Consider the following 23,971-nt stretch of genomic DNA (forward strand, 5'->3'; position numbering starts at 1 on the left):
CAAAAGCTCAATTTCCTGCCCCATCAGTGCCACCTCCCGCACCACAAGTGCCACCTCCTGCCCCATAAGTGCCAATTTCTGCCCCACAAGTGCCACTTCCCGCCTTACAAATGCCACCTCCTGCCCCACAACTTTCACCTCCTGCCCCACAAGTGCAACCTCCCTGCCCACGAGTGACACAATCTGCCCAAGTGCCACCTCCTGCCTCACAACTTCCACCTCCCGCCCCACAAGTGCCACCTCCTGTCTCACAAGTGCAACCTCCCGCCCCACAACATCCACAACCTGCCCCACAAGTGCCACCTCCCGTCACTCAACTTCCAACTCCCGCCCCACAAGTGCCAACTCCCGCCCGACAACTTCCACCTCCCGCACCACAACTTCCACCTCCTGCCTCACAAGTTCCACATCCCGCCCCACAACTTCCAACTCCTGGCCCACAAGTGCGACCTCCTGCCCCACAAGTGCCAAAACCTGCTCCACAATTTCAACGTCCTGCCTTACAAGTGCCACATTCTGCCCCACAAGTGTAGGCTCCTGCTCCACAAGTGCCACCTCCCGAACCACAACCTCAACCTCTGGCCCCACAAGTCCCACCTCCCGCCCCACAAGTGCCACCACCCGCCCCACAAGTGCCACCTTCTGTTCCACAACTTCCACCTCCTGCCCCACAAGTTATAACTCCTGCCCCACAAGTGTTGCATTTTGCCCCACAAGTGCCACCTCCCGCCTCACAAGTGCCACCTCCCGACCCACAAGTGCCAAATCCTGCCCCGCAACTTCCATCTCCTGCTCCACAAGTGCCACCTCGAACCGCACAATTGCCACCTCCTTCCCCATATCAACCACCTCCCATCCAACAAGTGCCACCTCCTGCCCCACAAGTGCCACCTCCTGCCCTACAACTTCCACCTCCTGGCCCACAAGTGCCACCTCCCGCCCTACAACTGCCAAACCCTGCCCCAAAACTTCCACCTCCTGCCCAACAATTTCCAACTCGTGCCTCACAATTGCCACCTCCTGCCACACAAATGCCACCTTCTGCCTCAAAATGCCACCTCCTGCCCAACAACTTTAACCTCCCGCCCCACAAGTACCACCTCCTGCTCCACAAGTTCCACCTCCTGCCCCATAAGTTCCACCTTACGCCCCACAAGTGCCATCTCCTGCCCCAAAAGCTCAATTTCCTGCCCCATCAGTTCCACCTCCCGCACCACAAGTGCCACCTCCTGCCCCAGAAGTGCCAATTTCTGCCCCACAAGTGCCAGCTCATGCTTCACAAGTGCCAGCTCCTGCCCCTCATCATCCACCTCCTGCCCCACAAGTGCCACCTCCTGCCCGACAAGTTACACCTGCTACAAGTTCCACAAGTGCCACCTCCCTGCTCACGAGTGCCACATCCCGCCCCACATGTACCACCTCCTGCATCACAACTTCCACCTCCCGCTCCACATGTACCACCTCCTGCATCACAACTTCCACCTCCCGCCCCACATGTACCACCTCCTGCATCACAACTTACACCTCCCGCCCCACAAGTTCCATCTCCTCCCCACAAGTGCCTCCTCCTGCCCCACAAGCGCCACCTCCCTCTCCACAAACTCCACCTCCCACGCACAAGTGCCACATCCTGCCCCACAAGTGCCACCTCATGCCTCACAAGTGCCATCCCCCCCAAGTGCCACCTCCCGCCCCACAAGTGCCACCTCCCACGCACAAGTGCCACATCCTGCCCCACAAGTGTCACCTCCTGCCCCACAAGTGCCACCTTCCACCCCACAAGTGCCACCTCACACCCCAACAGTGTCAACTTCTGCCCCACAAGTGACACCTCACGCCCCACAACTTCCACATCCCGCCCCACAAATGCCACCTCCTGCCCTACAAGTGCCACCTCAGGCCCCACAAGTGCCCCCTCCCGCTCCACAAGTGCCACGTCCTGCCCCACAAGGGCCAAATCCTGACACGCAACTTCCACCTCCTGCCCCACATCATCCACCTCCCACCCCACAAGTGCCACCTCCTGCCGCACAACTGCCAATTCCAGCCCTAAAAGTTTCAGCTCATGCTTCACAATTGCCAGCTCCTGCCCCACATCATCCACCTCCTGCCCCACAAGTGCCACCTCCTATCCCACATGTGCCTACTCCTGCCCCACAAGTGCCATTTCCTGCCCCACATTTGCCACCTCCTGCCCCACAAGTGCCACCTCCTTCCCCACAAGTGCCACCCCCCACCCCACAAGTTTAACCTCCAGACACACAAGTGCCATCTCCCGCCCCACAAGTGCCAAATCCTGACGTGCAACTTCCACCTCCTGCTCCACAATTGCCATCTCCTGCCCCACAAGTGCCACCTCCCGCCACACAAGTGCCACCTCCCGCCCCTCTATAGCCACCTCCTGCCCCACAAGTTACACCTCTTGCCCCACAAGTTACACCTCTTGCCCCACAAGTTACACCTCTTGCCCCACAACGTCGACCCCCGCCCCACATGTGCCACCACCTGACCCACAAGTGCCAACTCCTGCCCCACAAGTGCCATTTCCTGCACCACATTTGCCGCGTCCTGCCCCACAAGTGCCACCTCCTGCCCCACATCGTCCACCTCCCGCCCAACAAGTGCCACCTCCTGCCCCACAAGTGCCAATTCCTGCCCCACATGTGCCAGCTCATGCTTCACAAGTGCCAGCTCCTGTACTACATCATCCACTTCCTGCTCACAAGTGCCACCTCCTGACCGACAAAGACATCCTCCTGCCCCATAAGTGCCAATTCCTGCCCCACAAGTGCCAGTTCATGCCCCACAAGTGCCACATTATTCCACACCACTGCCTCCTCCCCCCCAAATAATCCACCTCCTGCCCCACAAGTGTCACTGACTGACCAACTTCCTCCTCCTGACCCACAAGTGCCACCTCCTGACCCACAAGTGCCAGCTCCTGCCCGACAAGAGCCACTTCCTGCCCCACAAGTACCTCTTCCCTCCCAACAAGTTCCAATTTCCACCAAACAAGTACCACCTCCTTCTGCACAAGTTCCACCTCCTGCCCTAAAAGCTCAATTTCCTGCCCCAGTAGTGCCACCTCCCGCCCCACAAGTGCCACCTCCCGCCCTACAACTGCCAAACCCTGCCCCAAAACTTCCATCTCCTGCCCAACAATTTCCAACTCGTGCCCCACAATTGCCACCTCCTGCCACACAAATGCCAGCTTCTGCCTCAAAATGCCACCTCCTGCCCAACAACTCCAACCTCCCGCCCCACAAGTACCACCTCCTGCTCCACAAGTTCCACCTCCTGCCCCATAAGTTCCACCTTACGCCCCACAAGTGCCATCTCCTGCCCCAAAAGCTCAATTTCCTGCCCCATCAGTGCCACCTCCCGCACCACAAGTGCCACCTCCTGCCCCATAAGTGCCAATTTCTGCCCCACAAGTGCCACTTCCCGCCTTACAAATGCCACCTCCTGCCCCACAACTTTCACCTCCTGCCCCACAAGTGCAACCTCCCTGCCCACGAGTGACACAATCTGCCCAAGTGCCACCTCCTGCCTCACAACTTCCACCTCCCGCCCCACAAGTGCCACCTCCTGTCTCACAAGTGCAACCTCCCGCCCCACAACTTCCACAACCTGCCCCACAAGTGCCACCTCCCGTCACTCAACTTCCAACTCCCACCCCACAAGTGCCAACTCCCGCCCTACAACTTCCACCTCCCGCACCACAACTTCCACCTCCTGCCTCACAAGTTCCACATCCCGCCCCACAACTTCCAACTCCTGGCCCACAAGTGCGACCTCCTGCCCCACCATTACCACCTCCTGCCCCACAATTTCCACCTCCTGCCCCACAAGTGCCACAACCTGCTCCACAATTTCAACGTCCTGCCTTACAAGTGCCACATTCTGCCCCACAAGTGTAGGCTCCTGCTCCACAAGTGCCACCTCCCGAACCACAACCTCAACCTCTGGCCCCACAAGTCCCACCTCCCGCCCCACAAGTGCCACGTCCCGCCCCACAAGTGCCACCACCCGCCCCACAAGTGCCACCTTCTGTTCCACAACTTCCACCTCCTGCCCCACAAGTTATAACTCCTGCCCCACAAGTGTTGCATTTTGCCCCACAAGTGCCACCTCCCGCCTCACAAGTGCCACCTCCCGACCCACAAGTGCCAACTCCTGCCCCGCAACTTCCATCTCCTGCTCCACAAGTGCCACCTCGAACCGCACAATTGCCACCTCCTTCCCCATATCAACCACCTCCCATCCAACAAGTGCCACCTCCTGCCCCACAAGTGCCACCTCCTGCCCTACAACTTCCACCTCCTGGCCCACAAGTGCCACCTCCCGCCCTACAACTGCCAAACCCTGCCCCAAAACTTCCACCTCCTGCCCAACAATTTCCAACTCGTGCCTCACAATTGCCACCTCCTGCCACACAAATGCCACCTTCTGCCTCAAAATGCCACCTCCTGCCCAACAACTTTAACCTCCCGCCCCACAAGTACCACCTCCTGCTCCACAAGTTCCACCTCCTGCCCCATAAGTTCCACCTTACGCCCCACAAGTGCCATCTCCTGCCCCAAAAGCTCAATTTCCTGCCCCATCAGTGCCACCTCCCGCACCACAAGTGCCACCTCCTGCCCCAGAAGTGCCAATTTCTGCCCCACAAGTGCCAGCTCATGCTTCACAAGTGCCAGCTCCTGCCCCTCATCATCCACCTCCTGCCCCACAAGTGCCACCTCCTGCCCGACAAGTTACACCTGCTACAAGTTCCACAAGTGCCACCTCCCTGCTCACGAGTGCCACATCCCGCCCCACATGTACCACCTCCTGCATCACAACTTCCACCTCCCGCCCCACATGTACCACCTCCTGCATCACAACTTCCACCTCCCGCTCCACATGTACCACCTCCTGCATCACAACTTCCACCTCCCGCCCCACATGTACCACCTCCTGCATCACAACTTACACCTCCCGCCCCACAAGTTCCATCTCCTCCCCACAAGTGCCTCCTCCTGCCCCACAAGCGCCACCTCCCTCTCCACAAACTCCACCTCCCACGCACAAGTGCCACATCCTGCCCCACAAGTGCCACCTCATGCCTCACAAGTGCCATCCCCCCCAAGTGCCACCTCCCGCCCCACAAGTGCCACCTCCCACGCACAAGTGCCACATCCTGCCCCACAAGTGTCACCTCCTGCCCCACAAGTGCCACCTTCCACCCCACAAGTGCCACCTCACACCCCAACAGTGTCAACTTCTGCCCCACAAGTGACACCTCACGCCCCACAACTTCCACATCCCGCCCCACAAATGCCACCTCCTGCCCTACAAGTGCCACCTCAGGCCCCACAAGTGCCCCCTCCCGCTCCACAAGTGCCACGTCCTGCCCCACAAGGGCCAAATCCTGACACGCAACTTCCACCTCCTGCCCCACATCATCCACCTCCCACCCCACAAGTGCCACCTCCTGCCGCACAACTGCCAATTCCAGCCCTAAAAGTTTCAGCTCATGCTTCACAATTGCCAGCTCCTGCCCCACATCATCCACCTCCTGCCCCACAAGTGCCACCTCCTATCCCACATGTGCCTACTCCTGCCCCACAAGTGCCATTTCCTGCCCCACATTTGCCACCTCCTGCCCCACAAGTGCCACCTCCTTCCCCACAAGTGCCACCCCCCACCCCACAAGTTTAACCTCCAGACACACAAGTGCCATCTCCCGCCCCACAAGTGCCAAATCCTGACGTGCAACTTCCACCTCCTGCTCCACAATTGCCATCTCCTGCCCCACAAGTGCCACCTCCCGCCACACAAGTGCCACCTCCCGCCCCTCTATAGCCACCTCCTGCCCCACAAGTTACACCTCTTGCCCCACAAGTTACACCTCTTGCCCCACAACGTCGACCCCCGCCCCACATGTGCCACCACCTGACCCACAAGTGCCAACTCCTGCCCCACAAGTGCCATTTCCTGCACCACATTTGCCGCGTCCTGCCCCACAAGTGCCACCTCCTGCCCCACATCGTCCACCTCCCGCCCAACAAGTGCCACCTCCTGCCCCACAAGTGCCAATTCCTGCCCCACATGTGCCAGCTCATGCTTCACAAGTGCCAGCTCCTGTACTACATCATCCACTTCCTGCTCACAAGTGCCACCTCCTGACCGACAAAGACATCCTCCTGCCCCATAAGTGCCAATTCCTGCCCCACAAGTGCCAGTTCATGCCCCACAAGTGCCATATTATTCCACACCACTGCCTCCTCCCCCCCAAATAATCCACCTCCTGCCCCACAAGTGTCACTGACTGACCAACTTCCTCCTCCTGACCCACAAGTGCCACCTCCTGACCCACAAGTGCCAGCTCCTGCCCGACAAGAGCCACTTCCTGCCCCACAAGTACCTCTTCCCTCCCAACAAGTTCCAATTTCCACCAAACAAGTACCACCTCCTTCTGCACAAGTTCCACCTCCTGCCCTAAAAGCTCAATTTCCTGCCCCAGTAGTGCCACCTCCCTCCCCACAAGTGCCACCTCCCGCCCTACAACTGCCAAACCCTGCCCCAAAACTTCCATCTCCTGCCCAACAATTTCCAACTCGTGCCCCACAATTGCCACCTCCTGCCACACAAATGCCAGCTTCTGCCTCAAAATGCCACCTCCTGCCCAACAACTCCAACCTCCCGCCCCACAAGTACCACCTCCTGCTCCACAAGTTCCACCTCCTGCCCCATAAGTTCCACCTTACGCCCCACAAGTGCCATCTCCTGCCCCAAAAGCTCAATTTCCTGCCCCATCAGTGCCACCTCCCGCACCACAAGTGCCACCTCCTGCCCCATAAGTGCCAATTTCTGCCCCACAAGTGCCACTTCCCGCCTTACAAATGCCACCTCCTGCCCCACAACTTTCACCTCCTGCCCCACAAGTGCAACCTCCCTGCCCACGAGTGACACAATCTGCCCAAGTGCCACCTCCTGCCTCACAACTTCCACCTCCCGCCCCACAAGTGCCACCTCCTGTCTCACAAGTGCAACCTCCCGCCCCACAACTTCCACAACCTGCCCCACAAGTGCCACCTCCCGTCACTCAACTTCCAACTCCCACCCCACAAGTGCCAACTCCTGCCCTACAACTTCCACCTCCCGCACCACAACTTCCACCTCCTGCCTCACAAGTTCCACATCCCGCCCCACAACTTCCAACTCCTGGCCCACAAGTGCGACCTCCTGCCCCACCATTACCACCTCCTGCCCCACAATTTCCACCTCCTGCCCCACATGTGCCACAACCTGCTCCACAATTTCAACGTCCTGCCTTACAAGTGCCACATTCTGCCCCACAAGTGTAGGCTCCTGCTCCACAAGTGCCACCTCCCGAACCACAACCTCAACCTCTGCCCCACAAGTCCCACCTCCCGCCCCACAAGTGCCACCACCCGCCCCACAAGTGCCACCTTCTGTTCCACAACTTCCACCTCCTGCCCCACAAGTTATAACTCCTGCCCCACAAGTGTTGCATTTTGCCCCACAAGTGCCACCTCCCGCCTCACAAGTGCCACCTCCCGACCCACAAGTGCCAACTCCTGCCCCGCAACTTCCATCTCCTGCTCCACAAGTGCCACCTCGAACCGCACAATTGCCACCTCCTTCCCCATATCAACCACCTCCCATCCAACAAGTGCCACCTCCTGCCCCACAAGTGCCACCTCCTGCCCTACAACTTCCACCTCCTGGCCCACAAGTGCCACCTCCCGCCCTACAACTGCCAAACCCTGCCCCAAAACTTCCATCTCCTGCCCAACAATTTCCAACTCGTGCCCCACAATTGCCACCTCCTGCCACACAAATGCCACCTTCTGCCTCAAAATGCCACCTCCTGCCCAACAACTCCAACCTCCCGCCCCACAAGTACCACCTCCTGCTCCACAAGTTCCACCTCCTGCCCCATAAGTTCCACCTTACGCCCCACAAGTGCCATCTCCTGCCCCAAAAGCTCAATTTCCTGCCCCATCAGTGCCACCTCCCGCACCACAAGTGCCACCTCCTGCCCCAGAAGTGCCAATTTCTGCCCCACAAGTGCCAGCTCATGCTTCACAAGTGCCAGCTCCTGCCCCTCATCATCCACCTCCTGCCCCACAAGTGCCACCTCCTGCCCGACAAGTTACACCTGCTACAAGTTCCACAAGTGCCACCTCCCTGCTCACGAGTGCCACATCCCGCCCCACATGTACCACCTCCTGCATCACAACTTCCACCTCCCGCCCCACATGTACCACCTCCTGCATCACAACTTCCACCTCCCGCTCCACATGTACCACCTCCTGCATCACAACTTCCACCTCCCGCCCCACATGTACCACCTCCTGCATCACAACTTACACCTCCCGCCCCACAAGTTCCATCTCCTCCCCACAAGTGCCTCCTCCTGCCCCACAAGCGCCACCTCCCTCTCCACAAACTCCACCTCCCACGCACAAGTGCCACATCCTGCCCCACAAGTGCCACCTCATGCCTCACAAGTGCCATCCCCCCCAAGTGCCACCTCCCGCCCCACAAGTGCCACCTCCCACGCACAAGTGCCACATCCTGCCCCACAAGTGTCACCTCCTGCCCCACAAGTGCCACCTTCCACCCCACAAGTGCCACCTCACACCCCAACAGTGTCAACTTCTGCCCCACAAGTGACACCTCACGCCCCACAACTTCCACATCCCGCCCCACAAATGCCACCTCCTGCCCTACAAGTGCCACCTCAGGCCCCACAAGTGCCCCCTCCCGCTCCACAAGTGCCACGTCCTGCCCCACAAGGGCCAAATCCTGACACGCAACTTCCACCTCCTGCCCCACATCATCCACCTCCCACCCCACAAGTGCCACCTCCTGCCGCACAACTGCCAATTCCAGCCCTAAAAGTTTCAGCTCATGCTTCACAATTGCCAGCTCCTGCCCCACATCATCCACCTCCTGCCCCACAAGTGCCACCTCCTATCCCACATGTGCCTACTCCTGCCCCACAAGTGCCATTTCCTGCCCCACATTTGCCACCTCCTGCCCCACAAGTGCCACCTCCTTCCCCACAAGTGCCACCCCCCACCCCACAAGTTTAACCTCCAGACACACAAGTGCCATCTCCCGCCCCACAAGTGCCAAATCCTGACGTGCAACTTCCACCTCCTGCTCCACAATTGCCATCTCCTGCCCCACAAGTGCCACCTCCCGCCACACAAGTGCCACCTCCCGCCCCTCTATAGCCACCTCCTGCCCCACAAGTTACACCTCTTGCCCCACAAGTTACACCTCTTGCCCCACAACGTCGACCCCCGCCCCACATGTGCCACCACCTGACCCACAAGTGCCAACTCCTGCCCCACAAGTGCCATTTCCTGCACCACATTTGCCGCGTCCTGCCCCACAAGTGCCACCTCCTGCCCCACATCGTCCACCTCCCGCCCAACAAGTGCCACCTCCTGCCCCACAAGTGCCAATTCCTGCCCCACATGTGCCAGCTCATGCTTCACAAGTGCCAGCTCCTGTACTACATCATCCACTTCCTGCTCACAAGTGCCACCTCCTGACCGACAAAGACATCCTCCTGCCCCATAAGTGCCAATTCCTGCCCCACAAGTGCCAGTTCATGCCCCACAAGTGCCATATTATTCCACACCACTGCCTCCTCCCCCCCAAATAATCCACCTCCTGCCCCACAAGTGTCACTGACTGACCAACTTCCTCCTCCTGACCCACAAGTGCCACCTCCTGACCCACAAGTGCCAGCTCCTGCCCGACAAGAGCCACTTCCTGCCCCACAAGTACCTCTTCCCTCCCAACAAGTTCCAATTTCCACCAAACAAGTACCACCTCCTTCTGCACAAGTTCCACCTCCTGCCCTAAAAGCTCAATTTCCTGCCCCAGTAGTGCCACCTCCCTCCCCACAAGTGCCACCTCCCGCCCTACAACTGCCAAACCCTGCCCCAAAACTTCCATCTCCTGCCCAACAATTTCCAACTCGTGCCCCACAATTGCCACCTCCTGCCACACAAATGCCAGCTTCTGCCTCAAAATGCCACCTCCTGCCCAACAACTCCAACCTCCCGCCCCACAAGTACCACCTCCTGCTCCACAAGTTCCACCTCCTGCCCCATAAGTTCCACCTTACGCCCCACAAGTGCCATCTCCTGCCCCAAAAGCTCAATTTCCTGCCCCATCAGTGCCACCTCCCGCACCACAAGTGCCACCTCCTGCCCCATAAGTGCCAATTTCTGCCCCACAAGTGCCACTTCCCGCCTTACAAATGCCACCTCCTGCCCCACAACTTTCACCTCCTGCCCCACAAGTGCAACCTCCCTGCCCACGAGTGACACAATCTGCCCAAGTGCCACCTCCTGCCTCACAACTTCCACCTCCCGCCCCACAAGTGCCACCTCCTGTCTCACAAGTGCAACCTCCCGCCCCACAACTTCCACAACCTGCCCCACAAGTGCCACCTCCCGTCACTCAACTTCCAACTCCCACCCCACAAGTGCCAACTCCTGCCCTACAACTTCCACCTCCCGCACCACAACTTCCACCTCCTGCCTCACAAGTTCCACATCCCGCCCCACAACTTCCAACTCCTGGCCCACAAGTGCGACCTCCTGCCCCACCATTACCACCTCCTGCCCCACAATTTCCACCTCCTGCCCCACAAGTGCCACAACCTGCTCCACAATTTCAACGTCCTGCCTTACAAGTGCCACATTCTGCCCCACAAGTGTAGGCTCCTGCTCCACAAGTGCCACCTCCCGAACCACAACCTCAACCTCTGCCCCACAAGTCCCACCTCCCGCCCCACAAGTGCCACCACCCGCCCCACAAGTGCCACCTTCTGTTCCACAACTTCCACCTCCTGCCCCACAAGTTATAACTCCTGCCCCACAAGTGTTGCATTTTGCCCCACAAGTGCCACCTCCCGCCTCACAAGTGCCACCTCCCGACCCACAAGTGCCAACTCCTGCCCCGCAACTTCCATCTCCTGCTCCACAAGTGCCACCTCGAACCGCACAATTGCCACCTCCTTCCCCATATCAACCACCTCCCATCCAACAAGTGCCACCTCCTGCCCCACAAGTGCCACCTCCTGCCCTACAACTTCCACCTCCTGGCCCACAAGTGCCACCTCCCGCCCTACAACTGCCAAACCCTGCCCCAAAACTTCCATCTCCTGCCCAACAATTTCCAACTCGTGCCCCACAATTGCCACCTCCTGCCACACAAATGCCAGCTTCTGCCTCAAAATGCCACCTCCTGCCCAACAACTCCAACCTCCCGCCCCACAAGTACCACCTCCTGCTCCACAAGTTCCACCTCCTGCCCCATAAGTTCCACCTTACGCCCCACAAGTGCCATCTCCTGCCCCAAAAGCTCAATTTCCTGCCCCATCAGTGCCACCTCCCGCACCACAAGTGCCACCTCCTGCCCCAGAAGTGCCAATTTCTGCCCCACAAGTGCCAGCTCATGCTTCACAAGTGCCAGCTCCTGCCCCTCATCATCCACCTCCTGCCCCACAAGTGCCACCTCCTGCCCGACAAGTTACACCTGCTACAAGTTCCACAAGTGCCACCTCCCTGCTCACGAGTGCCACATCCCGCCCCACATGTACCACCTCCTGCATCACAACTTCCACCTCCCGCCCCACATGTACCACCTCCTGCATCACAACTTCCACCTCCCGCTCCACATGTACCACCTCCTGCATCACAACTTCCACCTCCCGCCCCACATGTACCACCTCCTGCATCACAACTTACACCTCCCGCCCCACAAGTTCCATCTCCTCCCCACAAGTGCCTCCTCCTGCCCCACAAGCGCCACCTCCCTCTCCACAAACTCCACCTCCCACGCACAAGTGCCACATCCTGCCCCACAAGTGCCACCTCATGCCTCACAAGTGCCATCCCCCCCAAGTGCCACCTCCCGCCCCACAAGTGCCACCTCCCACGCACAAGTGCCACATCCTGCCCCACAAGTGTCACCTCCTGCCCCACAAGTGCCACCTTCCGCCCCACAAGTGCCACCTCACACCCGAACAGTGTCAACTTCCGCCCCACAAGTGACACCTCACGCCCCACAACTTCCACATCCCGCCCCACAAATGCCACCTCCTGCCCTACAAGTGCCACCTCAGGCCCCACAAGTGCCCCCTCCCGCTCCACAAGTGCCACGTCCTGCCCCACAAGTGCCATCTCCCGCCCCACAAGCGCCAAATCCTGACACGCAACTTCCACCTCCTGCCCCACATCATCCACCTCCCACCCCACAAGTGCCACCTCCTGCCGCACAACTGCCAATTCCAGCCCTAAAAGTTTCAGCTCATGCTTCACAATTGCCAGCTCCTGCCCCACATCATCCACCTCCTGCCCCACAAGTGCCACCTCCTATCCCACATGTGCCTACTCCTGCCCCACAAGTGCCATTTCCTGCCCCACATTTGCCACCTCCTGCCCCACAAGTGCCATCTCCTTCCCCACAAGTGCCACCCCCCACCCCACAAGTTTAACCTCCAGACACACAAGTGCCATCTCCCGCCCCACAAGTGCCAAATCCTGACGTGCAACTTCCACCTCCTGCTCCACAATTGCCATCTCCTGCCCCACAAGTGCCACCTCCCGCCACACAAGTGCCACCTCCCGCCCCTCTATAGCCACCTCCTGCCCCACAAGTTACACCTCTTGCCCCACAAGTTACACCTCTTGCCCCACAACGTCGACCCCCGCCCCACATGTGCCACCACCTGACCCACAAGTGCCAACTCCTGCCCCACAAGTGCCATTTCCTGCACCACATTTGCCGCGTCCTGCCCCACAAGTGCCACCTCCTGCCCCACAACTGCTACCTCTCGCCCCACAACCTCAACCTCCTGCCACACAAGTGCCACCTCCCGCCCCACAAGTGCCACCTCCCGCCCCACTACTTCCACGTCACACCCCAAATCTTCTTACCTTCCACCCCACAAGTGCCACCTCCTGCCCCAAACCTTCAACCTACTGCCCCACAACTGCCACTTCCCACCCAGCAATTGCCACCCCCCGCCCCACAAGTGCCTCCTCCCACCCCACAAGTGCCAACCCTTACCCCACAAGTGCTAACTCCTGCCTTACATCATCCACCAACCGCCCCACAAGTGTCACCTCCTGCCCCACAACTTCCATCTCCCACTCCACAGGTGCCACCTACTGCACAACAAATACCATCTCCTGCCCCATAAGTGCCACCTCCTGCCCCACAACCGCTACCTCCTGCCTCATATCATTCACCTCCCGCCCCACAATTTCCACCTCCTGCTCAACTAGTGCCACGTGCTGCCCCACAAGTTCCATTTCCCGCCCCACAAGTGCCACCTCCCGCCCCACAAGTGCCGCCTCCAGCCACACAAGTGCTAAATCGTGCCGCACAACTTCCACCTCCCGCCCCACAACTGCCACCTCCCGCCTTAAAAGTGCCACCTCCCGACCCACAAGTGCCTCCTCCTGTCCCACAGTTGTCACCTCCCGCTCCACAAGTTACACCTCACCCCCCACAAGTTCTACCACCCACCCCACAAGTGCCACCTGCAGCCCCAGAAGTGTCAAATCCTGCCACACAACTTCCACATCCAGCCCCACAAGTGCCACCTCCCACCCCACAACTTCCACTTCCCGCCCAACAACAGCCTCCTCCTGCCCCACAAGTGCCTCCTTCTGCCCCACAAGTGCCTCCTCCAGCCACACAAGTGCCACCTCCTGCCCCACAAGTGCCACTTCCTGCCCCACAAGTGCTACCTACTTCCCCACAAGTGCCACCTCCTGCCCCACATCATCCACCTCCTGCCTCACAAATGCCTCCTCCTGACCCACAATTGCCACCTCCCGCCCCACAACTTCCACCTCCCGCACCACAAGTGCCACCTCCTGCCCCACAAGTGCCACCTCCCGACCAACATGTGCCAACTTCTGCCCCACAAGTGCCAGCTCCTGCCCCTCAAGTGTCACCTCTTCCCCACAAGTGCCACCTTCTGCTCCACAAGTGCCACTTCCTGCCGCACAAGTGATACCTCCAGCCCCACAACTGCCACCACCCGCCCCACAACTTCCACCTCCCGCCTCACAAGTGCAACCTCCAGGCCCACAAGTGCCACCTCCAGATCCACAAGAATTAACTCCTGCCCCACAAGTGCCACCTCCTGCCCTTCAAGAGCCACTTCATGCCCCACAAGTAACATTTCCTGCCCCACAAGTGCCAACCCCTGCCCAATAAGTGCTATGACCCAGCCCACAAGTGCCAACTCCTGCTCCACTAGTGCCACCTCCCGCCCCACAAGTGCCACCACCCTCCCCACAACTTCAACCTCCTTCCCCAAAACATCCACCTCCCGCCCCACAGGTGTCATCATCTGCCCCACAACTGCCACATCCTGCCCCACAAGTGCCACATCCTGCCCCACAAGTGCCACCTCCCGCCCCTCAAGTGCCACACACTGCCCCACAAGTGCCGCCCCCTGCCCCGCAACTGCCACCCCTTGCCCCACAATTTCCACCTCCCGCCCCACAAGTGCCATCTCCTGCCCCACAGGTGCCACCTACTGTTCCACATCATCCACCTCCTTCCCCACATCATCCACCTCCTGTTCCACAAATGTCACCTCCTTACCCACAGCTTCCACATCCTGCCCCACAAGTGCCACCTCCTGCCCCACATAATCCACGTCCTGCTCCAAAATTGCCACCTCCTGCCCCACAAGTGCCACATTTTGCCACACCACTGCCACCTCCCCCCCAAGTCCACCTCCTGCCCCACAAGTGTCACTGACTGACCAACTTCCTCCTCCTGACACACAAGTGCAACCTCCTGCCCTACAAGTGCCAGCTCCTGCCCGACAAGAGCCACTACCTGCCCCACAAGTACCTCTTCCCTCCCAACAAGTTCCAATTTCCACCCCACAAGTGCAACCTCCTGCCCTACAAGTGCCACCTCCCACCCCACAAGTGCCACGTCCTTCCCAATTGCCACGTCCTGTCCCACAAGTGCCACCTCCTGCCGTACAAGTGCCACCCTCTGCCCCACAATTGCCACTTCTTGCCCCACAATTGCCAATTCTTGCCCCACAACTTCCACCTCCCACCCCATAACTTCCACCTCCCGTCCCACAGCTTCCACATCCTGCCCCACAAGTGCCCGATCCTGCCCCAGAAGTACCACCACCTGACCCACAAGTGCCAACTCCTGCCCCACAAGTGCCACCTCGCATCCCGCAAGTGCCACATCCCGCCCCACAAGTTCCACCTCCTGCCTTACAAGTGCCCATTCCTGCCCAACAAGTGCCAGCTCATGTTTCACAAATGCCAGCTCCTGCCCCACATCATCAACTTCCTGCCCCACAAGTGTCACCCCCAACCCCACAAAGACAGCCTCCTGCCCCACATCATCCACCTCCTGACCCACAAGTGCCAATTCCTGACCCACAAGTGCCAGCTCATGCCCCACAAGTGCCAGCTCCTGCCCCACAAGTGCCACCTCCTGCCCCACAAGTGCCACCTCCTGCCCCACAAGTGCCACCTCCCACCCCACAAGTGCCACGTCCTTCCCAATTGCCACGTCCTGTCCCACAAGTGCCACCTCCTGCCGTACAAGTGCCACCCTCTGCCCCACAATTGCCACTTCTTGCCCCACAATTGCCAATTCTTGCCCCACAACTTCCACCTCCCACCCCATAACTTCCACCTCCCGTCCCACAGCTTCCACATCCTGCCCCACAAGTGCCCGATCCTGCCCCAGAAGTACCACCACCTGACCCACAAGTGCCAACTCCTGCCCCACAAGTGCCACCTCGCATCCCACAAGTGCCACATCCCGCCTCACAAGTGCTACCTCCTGCCTTACAAGTGCCCATTCCTGCTTCACAAGTGCCAGCTCATGCTTCACAAATGCCAGCTCCTGCCACACATCATCAACTTCCTGCCCCACAAGTGCCACCTCCAACCCCACAAAGACAGCCTCCTGCCCCACATCATCCACCTCCTGCCCCACAAGTGCCAATTCCTGCCCCACAAGTGCCAGCTCATACCCCACAAGTGCCAGCTCCTGCCCCACAAGTGCCAGCTCTTGCCTCACAGGTGCCAACTCCTGCCCCACAAAGACCACCTCCTGCCCCACAAGTGCCAACTCCTGCCCCACAAGTGCCACCTCCCGCCAAACAACTGACACCTCCTGCCCCACAAGTGTCACCTCCTGCCCAACAAGTTCCACCTCTTGACCTACAAGTGCCACCTCCTGCCCCATAAGTTTCACCTCTCGCCCAACAAGTGCCGCCTCCAGCCACACAAGTGCTAAATCGTGCCGCACAACTTCCACCTCCCGCCCCACAACTGCCACCTCCCGCCTTAAAAGTGCCACCTCCCGACCCACAAGTGCCTCCTCCTGTCCCACAGTTGTCACCTCCCGCTCCACAAGTTACACCTCACCCCCCACAAGTTCTACCACCCACCCCACAAGTGCCACCTGCAGCCCCAGAAGTGTCAAATCCTGCCACACAACTTCCACATCCAGCCCCACAAGTGCCACCTCCCACCCCACAACTTCCACTTCCCGCCCAACAACAGCCTCCTCCTGCCCCACAAGTGCCTCCTTCTGCCCCACAAGTGCCTCCTCCAGCCACACAAGTGCCACCTCCTGCCCCACAAGTGCCACTTCCTGCCCCACAAGTGCTACCTACTTCCCCACAAGTGCCACCTCCTGCCCCACATCATCCACCTCCTGCCTCACAAATGCCTCCTCCTGACCCACAATTGCCACCTCCCGCCCCACAACTTCCACCTCCCGCACCACAAGTGCCACCTCCTGCCCCACAAGTGCCACCTCCCGACCAACATGTGCCAACTTCTGCCCCACAAGTGCCAGCTCCTGCCCCTCAAGTGTCACCTCTTCCCCACAAGTGCCACCTTCTGCTCCACAAGTGCCACTTCCTGCCGCACAAGTGATACCTCCAGCCCCACAACTGCCACCACCCGCCCCACAACTTCCACCTCCCGCCTCACAAGTGCAACCTCCAGGCCCACAAGTGCCACCTCCAGATCCACAAGAATTAACTCCTGCCCCACAAGTGCCACCTCCTGCCCTTCAAGAGCCACTTCATGCCCCACAAGTAACATTTCCTGCCCCACAAGTGCCAACCCCTGCCCAACAAGTGCTATGACCCAGCCCACAAGTGCCAACTCCTGCTCCACTAGTGCCACCTCCCGCCCCACAAGTGCCACCACCCTCCCCACAACTTCAACCTCCTTCCCCAAAACATCCACCTCCCGCCCCACAGGTGTCATCATCTGCCCCACAAGTGCCACATCCTGCCCCACAAGTGCCACCTCCCGCCCCTCAAGTGCCACACACTGCCCCACAAGTGCCGCCCCCTGCCCCGCAACTGCCACCCCTTGCCCCACAATTTCCACCTCCCGCCCCACAAGTGCCATCTCCTGCCCCACAGGTGCCACCTACTGTTCCACATCATCCACCTCCTTCCCCACATCATCCACCTCCTGTTCCACAAATGTCACCTCCTTACCCACAGCTTCCACATCCTGCCCCACAAGTGCCACCTCCTGCCCCACATAATCCACGTCCTGATCCAAAATTGCCACCTCCTGCCCCACAAGTGCCACATTTTGCCACACCACTGCCACCTCCCCCCCAAGTCCACCTCCTGCCCCACAAGTGTCACTGACTGACCAACTTCCTCCTCCTGACACACAAGTGCAACCTCCTGCCCTACAAGTGCCAGCTCCTGCCCGACAAGAGCCACTACCTGCCCCACAAGTACCTCTTCCCTCCCAACAAGTTCCAATTTCCACCCCACAAGTGCAACCTCCTGCCCTACAAGTGCCACCTCCCACCCCACAAGTGCCACGTCCTTCCCAATTGCCACGTCCTGTCCCACAAGTGCCACCTCCTGCCGTACAAGTGCCACCCTCTGCCCCACAATTGCCACTTCTTGCCCCACAATTGCCAATTCTTGCCCCACAACTTCCACCTCCCACCCCATAACTTCCACCTCCCGTCCCACAGCTTCCACATCCTGCCCCACAAGTGCCCGATCCTGCCCCAGAAGTACCACCACCTGACCCACAAGTGCCAACTCCTGCCCCACAAGTGCCACCTCGCATCCCGCAAGTGCCACATCCCGCCCCACAAGTTCCACCTCCTGCCTTACAAGTGCCCATTCCTGCCCAACAAGTGCCAGCTCATGTTTCACAAATGCCAGCTCCTGCCCCACATCATCAACTTCCTGCCCCACAAGTGTCACCCCCAACCCCACAAAGACAGCCTCCTGCCCCACATCATCCACCTCCTGCCCCACAAGTGCCAATTCCTGACCCACAAGTGCCAGCTCATGCCCCACAAGTGCCAGCTCCTGCCCCACAAGTGCCACCTCCTGCCCCACAAGTGCCACCTCCCACCCCACAAGTGCCACGTCCTTCCCAATTGCCACGTCCTGTCCCACAAGTGCCACCTCCTGCCGTACAAGTGCCACCCTCTGCCCCACAATTGCCACTTCTTGCCCCACAATTGCCAATTCTTGCCCCACAACTTCCACCTCCCACCCCATAACTTCCACCTCCCGTCCCACAGCTTCCACATCCTGCCCCACAAGTGCCCGATCCTGCCCCAGAAGTACCACCACCTGACCCACAAGTGCCAACTCCTGCCCCACAAGTGCCACCTCGCATCCCACAAGTGCCACATCCCGCCTCACAAGTGCTACCTCCTGCCTTACAAGTGCCCATTCCTGCTTCACAAGTGCCAGCTCATGCTTCACAAATGCCAGCTCCTGCCACACATCATCAACTTCCTGCCCCACAAGTGCCACCTCCAACCCCACAAAGACAGCCTCCTGCCCCACATCATCCACCTCCTGCCCCACAAGTGCCAATTCCTGCCCCACAAGTGCCAGCTCATGCCCCACAAGTGCCAGCTCCTGCCCCACAAGTGCCAGCTCTTGCCTCACAGGTGCCAACTCCTGCCCCACAAAGACCACCTCCTGCCCCACATGTGCCAACTCCTGCCCCACAAGTGCCACCTCCCGCCAAACAACTGACACCTCCTGCCCCACAAGTGTCACCTCCTGCCCAACAAGTTCCACCTCTTGACCTACAAGTGCCACCTCCTGCCCCATAAGTTTCACCTCTCGCCCAACAAATGCCACCACCTCCCCCAAAAGCGCCACCTCCTGCCCCACAGGTGCCATTTCCTGCCCCACAACATCCACCTCCCACGCACAAGTGCAACCTACTGCCCCACAAGTGCCAGCTCCTGCCCGACAAGAGCCACTTCCTGCCCCACAAGTACCTCTTCCCTCCCAACAAGTTCCAATTTCCGCCCCACAAATGCCACCTCCCGCTCCACAACTTCCACCTCCTGCCCCACAAGTGCCGCCTCCCGACCCACAAGTGCCACCTCACGCCAAACATCTACCACCTCCCACCCCACAAGTGCCACCTCCCGCCCTACAACTTCCATCTCCCGGCCCACAAGTGCCACCTCCTGCCTCAAAAGAGCCACCTCCCGCCCCACAACTTCCACGTAACGCCCCATAAGTTCCACCTCCTGCCCCACAAGTGCCACCTCCCGCCCCACAAGTGTCAACTCATGCTCCACAAATGCCACCTCCTGCCCCACAAGTTCCACCTCTTGCCCCACAAGTGCCAAATACTTCCCCACAACTTCCACCTTCTGCCCCACTAGTGCCAACTCCAATTCCACAAGTGCCACCTCCAGCCCTACAACTGCCACTTCCAGCCCCACAAGTGCCACCTCCCGCCCAACAACTTCAACATCCCACCACACAAGTGCCAACTCCTGCCCGTGTGCCACATCCTGCCCCACAAGTGCCAACTCCTGCCGCACAACTGACAATTCCTGCCCCAAAAGTGACAGCTCATGCTTCACAATTGCTAGCTCCTGCCCCACATCATCCACCTTCTGCCCCACAAGTGCCACCTCCTGCCCCACAAGTGCCACATCCAGCCCCACAAGTGCCACATCCTTCACCACAGGTACCCCATCCCACCCCACAAGTTTCAATTCCTGCCCCACAAGTGCCACCTCCCGCCAAACAACTGACACCTCCTGCCCCACAAGTGTCACCTCCTGCCCCACAAGTGCCACCTGTCACCCTGCAAGTCCAGCTCCTCTCGCCCCACAAGTGCCAGCTCATGCTTCACAAGTGCCAGCTCCTGCCCCACATCATCAACTTCCTGCCCCACAAGTGCCACCTCCAACCCCACAAAGACAGCCTCCTGCCCCACATCATCCACCTCCTGCCCCTCAAGTGCCAATTCCTGCCCCACAATTGCCAGCTCATGCCCCACAAGTGCCAGCACCTGCCCCACAAGTGCCAAAACCAGCCCAACAGTTGCCACCTCCTGCCCCACAAATACCAAATCCTGCCCTGCAACTTCCACCTCCTGCCCCACAACTTCCAGCTCCTGCCCCACATCATCCACCAACCGCCACACAAGTGTCACCTCCTGCCCCACAACTTCCATCTCCCACTCCACAGGTGCCACCTACTGCACAACAAATACCATCTCCTGCCCCATAAGTGCCACCTCCTGCCCCACAACCGCTACCTCCTGCCTCATATCATTCACCTCCCGCCCCACAATTTCCACCTCCTGCTCAACTAGTGCCACGTGCTGCCCCACAAGTTCCATTTCCCGCCCCACAACTGCCACCTCCCGCCCCACAACTGCCACCTCCCGACCCACAAGTGCCTCCTCCTGTCCCACAGTTGTCACCTCCCGCTCCACAAGTTACACCTCACACCCCACAAGTTCTACCACCCACCCCACAAGTGCCACCTGCAGCCCCAGAAGTGTCAAATCCTGCCACACAACTTCCACATCCAGCCCCACAAGTGCCACCTCCCACCCCACAACTTCCACTTCCTGCCCAACAACAGCCTCCTCCTGCCCCACAAGTGCCTCCTCCTGCCCCACAAGTGCCACTTCCTGCCCCACAAGTGCTACCTACTTCCCCACAAGTGCCACCTCCTGCCCCACATCATCCACCTCCTGCCTCACAAATGCCTCCTCCTGACCCACAATTGCCACCTGCCGCCGCACAACTTCCACCTCACGCCCCACAAGTGCCACCTCCCGCCCCAGAAGTGCCACAACCCGCCCCACAAGTTCCACCTCCCGCCCCACAAGTTCCACCTCCCGCACCACAAGAGCGACCTCCCGACCCACATGTGCCAACTTCTGCCCCACAAGTGCCAGCTCCTGCCCCTCAAGTGTCACCTCTTCCCCACAAGTGCCACCTTCTGCTCCACAAGTGCCACTTCCTGCCGCACAAGTGATACCTCCAGCCCCACAACTGCCACCACCCGCCCCACAACTTCCACCTCCCGCCTCACAAGTGCAACCTCCAGGCCCACAAGTGCCACCTCCAGATCCACAAGAATTAACTCCTGCCCCACAAGTGCCACCTCCTGCCCTTCAAGAGCCACTTCATGCCCCACAAGTAACATTTCCTGCCCCACAAGTTCCAACCCCTGCCCAACAAGTGCTATGACCCAGCCCACAAGTGCCAACTCCTGCCCCACTAGTGCCACCTCCCGCCCCACAAGTGCCACCACCCTCCCCACAACTTCAACCTCCTTCCCCAAAACATCCACCTCCCGCCCCACAGGTGTCATCATCTGACCCACAACTGCCACATCCCGCCCCACAAGTGCCACCTCCTGCCCCACAAGTGCCAACTCCTGCCCCACATGTTCCACCTACCACCACACAAATTCCAACTCCTGCCCCACAAGTGCCACCTCCCACCCCAGAAATGCCACCTCCTGCCCTGCAACTTCCACCTCCTGCCCCACAAGTGCCAATTCCGGCCCCACAAATGCCAGTTCATGCCCCACATCATCCACCTTCTGCCCCACAAGCGCCACCTCCTGCCCCACATCATCCACCCCCTGCACCACAAATGCAAGCTCATTCCCCTGAAGTGCCAGCTCCTGCCCCACAAGTGCCAGCTCCTGCCCGACAAGAGCCACTTCCTGCCCCACAAGTACCTCTTCCCTCCCAACAAGTTCCAATTTCCGCCCGACAAGTGCCACCTCCTGCCCCACAAGTGCAACCTCCTGCCCCACAAATTCCACCTTTTGCGCCACAAATGCCACCTCCCGCTCCACAGCTTCCACCTCCTGCCCCACAAGTGCCACCTCCCGACCCACAAGTGCCACCTCACGCCCAACATCTACCACCTCCCACCCCACAAGTGCCACCTCCCGCCCTACAACTTCCATCTCCTGGCCTACAAGTGCCACCTCCCGCCCCACAAGTGTTAACTCATGCTCCACAAATGCCACCTCCTGCTCCACAAGTTCCACCTCCTGCCCCACAAGTGCCACCTCCCGCCCCTCAAGTGCCACACACTGCCCCACAAGTGCCGCCCCCAGCCCCGCAACTGCCACCCCTTGCCCCACAATTTCCACCTCCCGCCCCACAAGTGCCATCTCCTGCCCCACAGGTGCCACCTACTGTTCCACATCATCCACCTCCTTCCCCACATCATCCACCTCCTGTTCCACAAATGTCACCTCCTTACCCACAGCTTCCACATCCTGCCCCACAAGTGCCACCTCCTGCCCCACATAATCCACGTCCTGATCCAAAATTGCCACCTCCTGCCCCACAAGTGCCACATTTTGCCACACCACTGCCACCTCCCCCCCAAGTCCACCTCCTGCCCCACAAGTGTCACTGACTGACCAACTTCCTCCTCCTGACACACAAGTGCAACCTCCTGCCCTACAAGTGCCAGCTCCTGCCCGACAAGAGCCACTTCCTGCCCCACAAGTACCTCTTCCCTCCCAACAAGTTCCAATTTCCGCCCCACAAGTGCAACCTCCTGCCCCACAAGTGCCACCTCCCACCCCACAAGTGCCACGTCCTTCCCAATTGCCACGTCCTGTCCCACAAGTGCCACCTCCTGCCGTACAAGTGCCACCCTCTGCCCCACAATTGCCACTTCTTGCCCCACAATTGCCAATTCTTGCCCCACAACTTCCACCTCCCACCCCATAACTTCCACCTCCCGTCCCACAGCTTCCACATCCTGCCCCACAAGTGCCCGATCCTGCCCCAGAAGTACCACCACCTGACCCACAAGTGCCAACTCCTGCCCCACAAGTGCCACCTCGCATCCCGCAAGTGCCACATCCCGCCCCACAAGTTCCACCTCCTGCCTTACAAGTGCCCATTCCTGCCCAACAAGTGCCAGCTCATGTTTCACAAATGCCAGCTCCTGCCCCACATCATCAACTTCCTGCCCCACAAGTGTCACCCCCAACCCCACAAAGACAGCCTCCTGCCCCACATCATCCACCTCCTGCCCCACAAGTGCCAATTCCTGACCCACAAGTGCCAGCTCATGCCCCACAAGTGCCAGCTCCTGCCCCACAAGTGCCACCTCCTGCCCCACAAGTGCCACCTCCTGCCCCACAAGTGCCACGTCCTTCCCAATTGCCACGTCCTGTCCCACAAGTGCCACCTCCTGCCGTACAAGTGCCACCCTCTGCCCCACAATTGCCACTTCTTGCCCCACAATTGCCAATTCTTGCCCCACAACTTCCACCTCCCACCCCATAACTTCCACCTCCCGTCCCACAGCTTCCACATCCTGCCCCACAAGTGCCCGATCCTGCCCCAGAAGTACCACCACCTGACCCACAAGTGCCAACTCCTGCCCCACAAGTGCCACCTCGCATCCCACAAGTGCCACATCCCGCCCCACAAGTGCTACCTCCTGCCTTACAAGTGCCCATTCCTGCTTCACAAGTGCCAGCTCATGCTTCACAAATGCCAGCTCCTGCCCCACATCATCAACTTCCTGCCCCACAAGTGCCACCTCCAACCCCACAAAGACAGCCTCCTGCCCCATATCATCCACCTCCTGCCCCACA

This window comes from Coturnix japonica, unplaced genomic scaffold (assembly GCF_054131305.1).
Source record: "Coturnix japonica strain WE unplaced genomic scaffold, WE-NBRP24 Scf042, whole genome shotgun sequence".
NCBI classification, from domain to species: domain Eukaryota; kingdom Metazoa; phylum Chordata; class Aves; order Galliformes; family Phasianidae; genus Coturnix; species Coturnix japonica.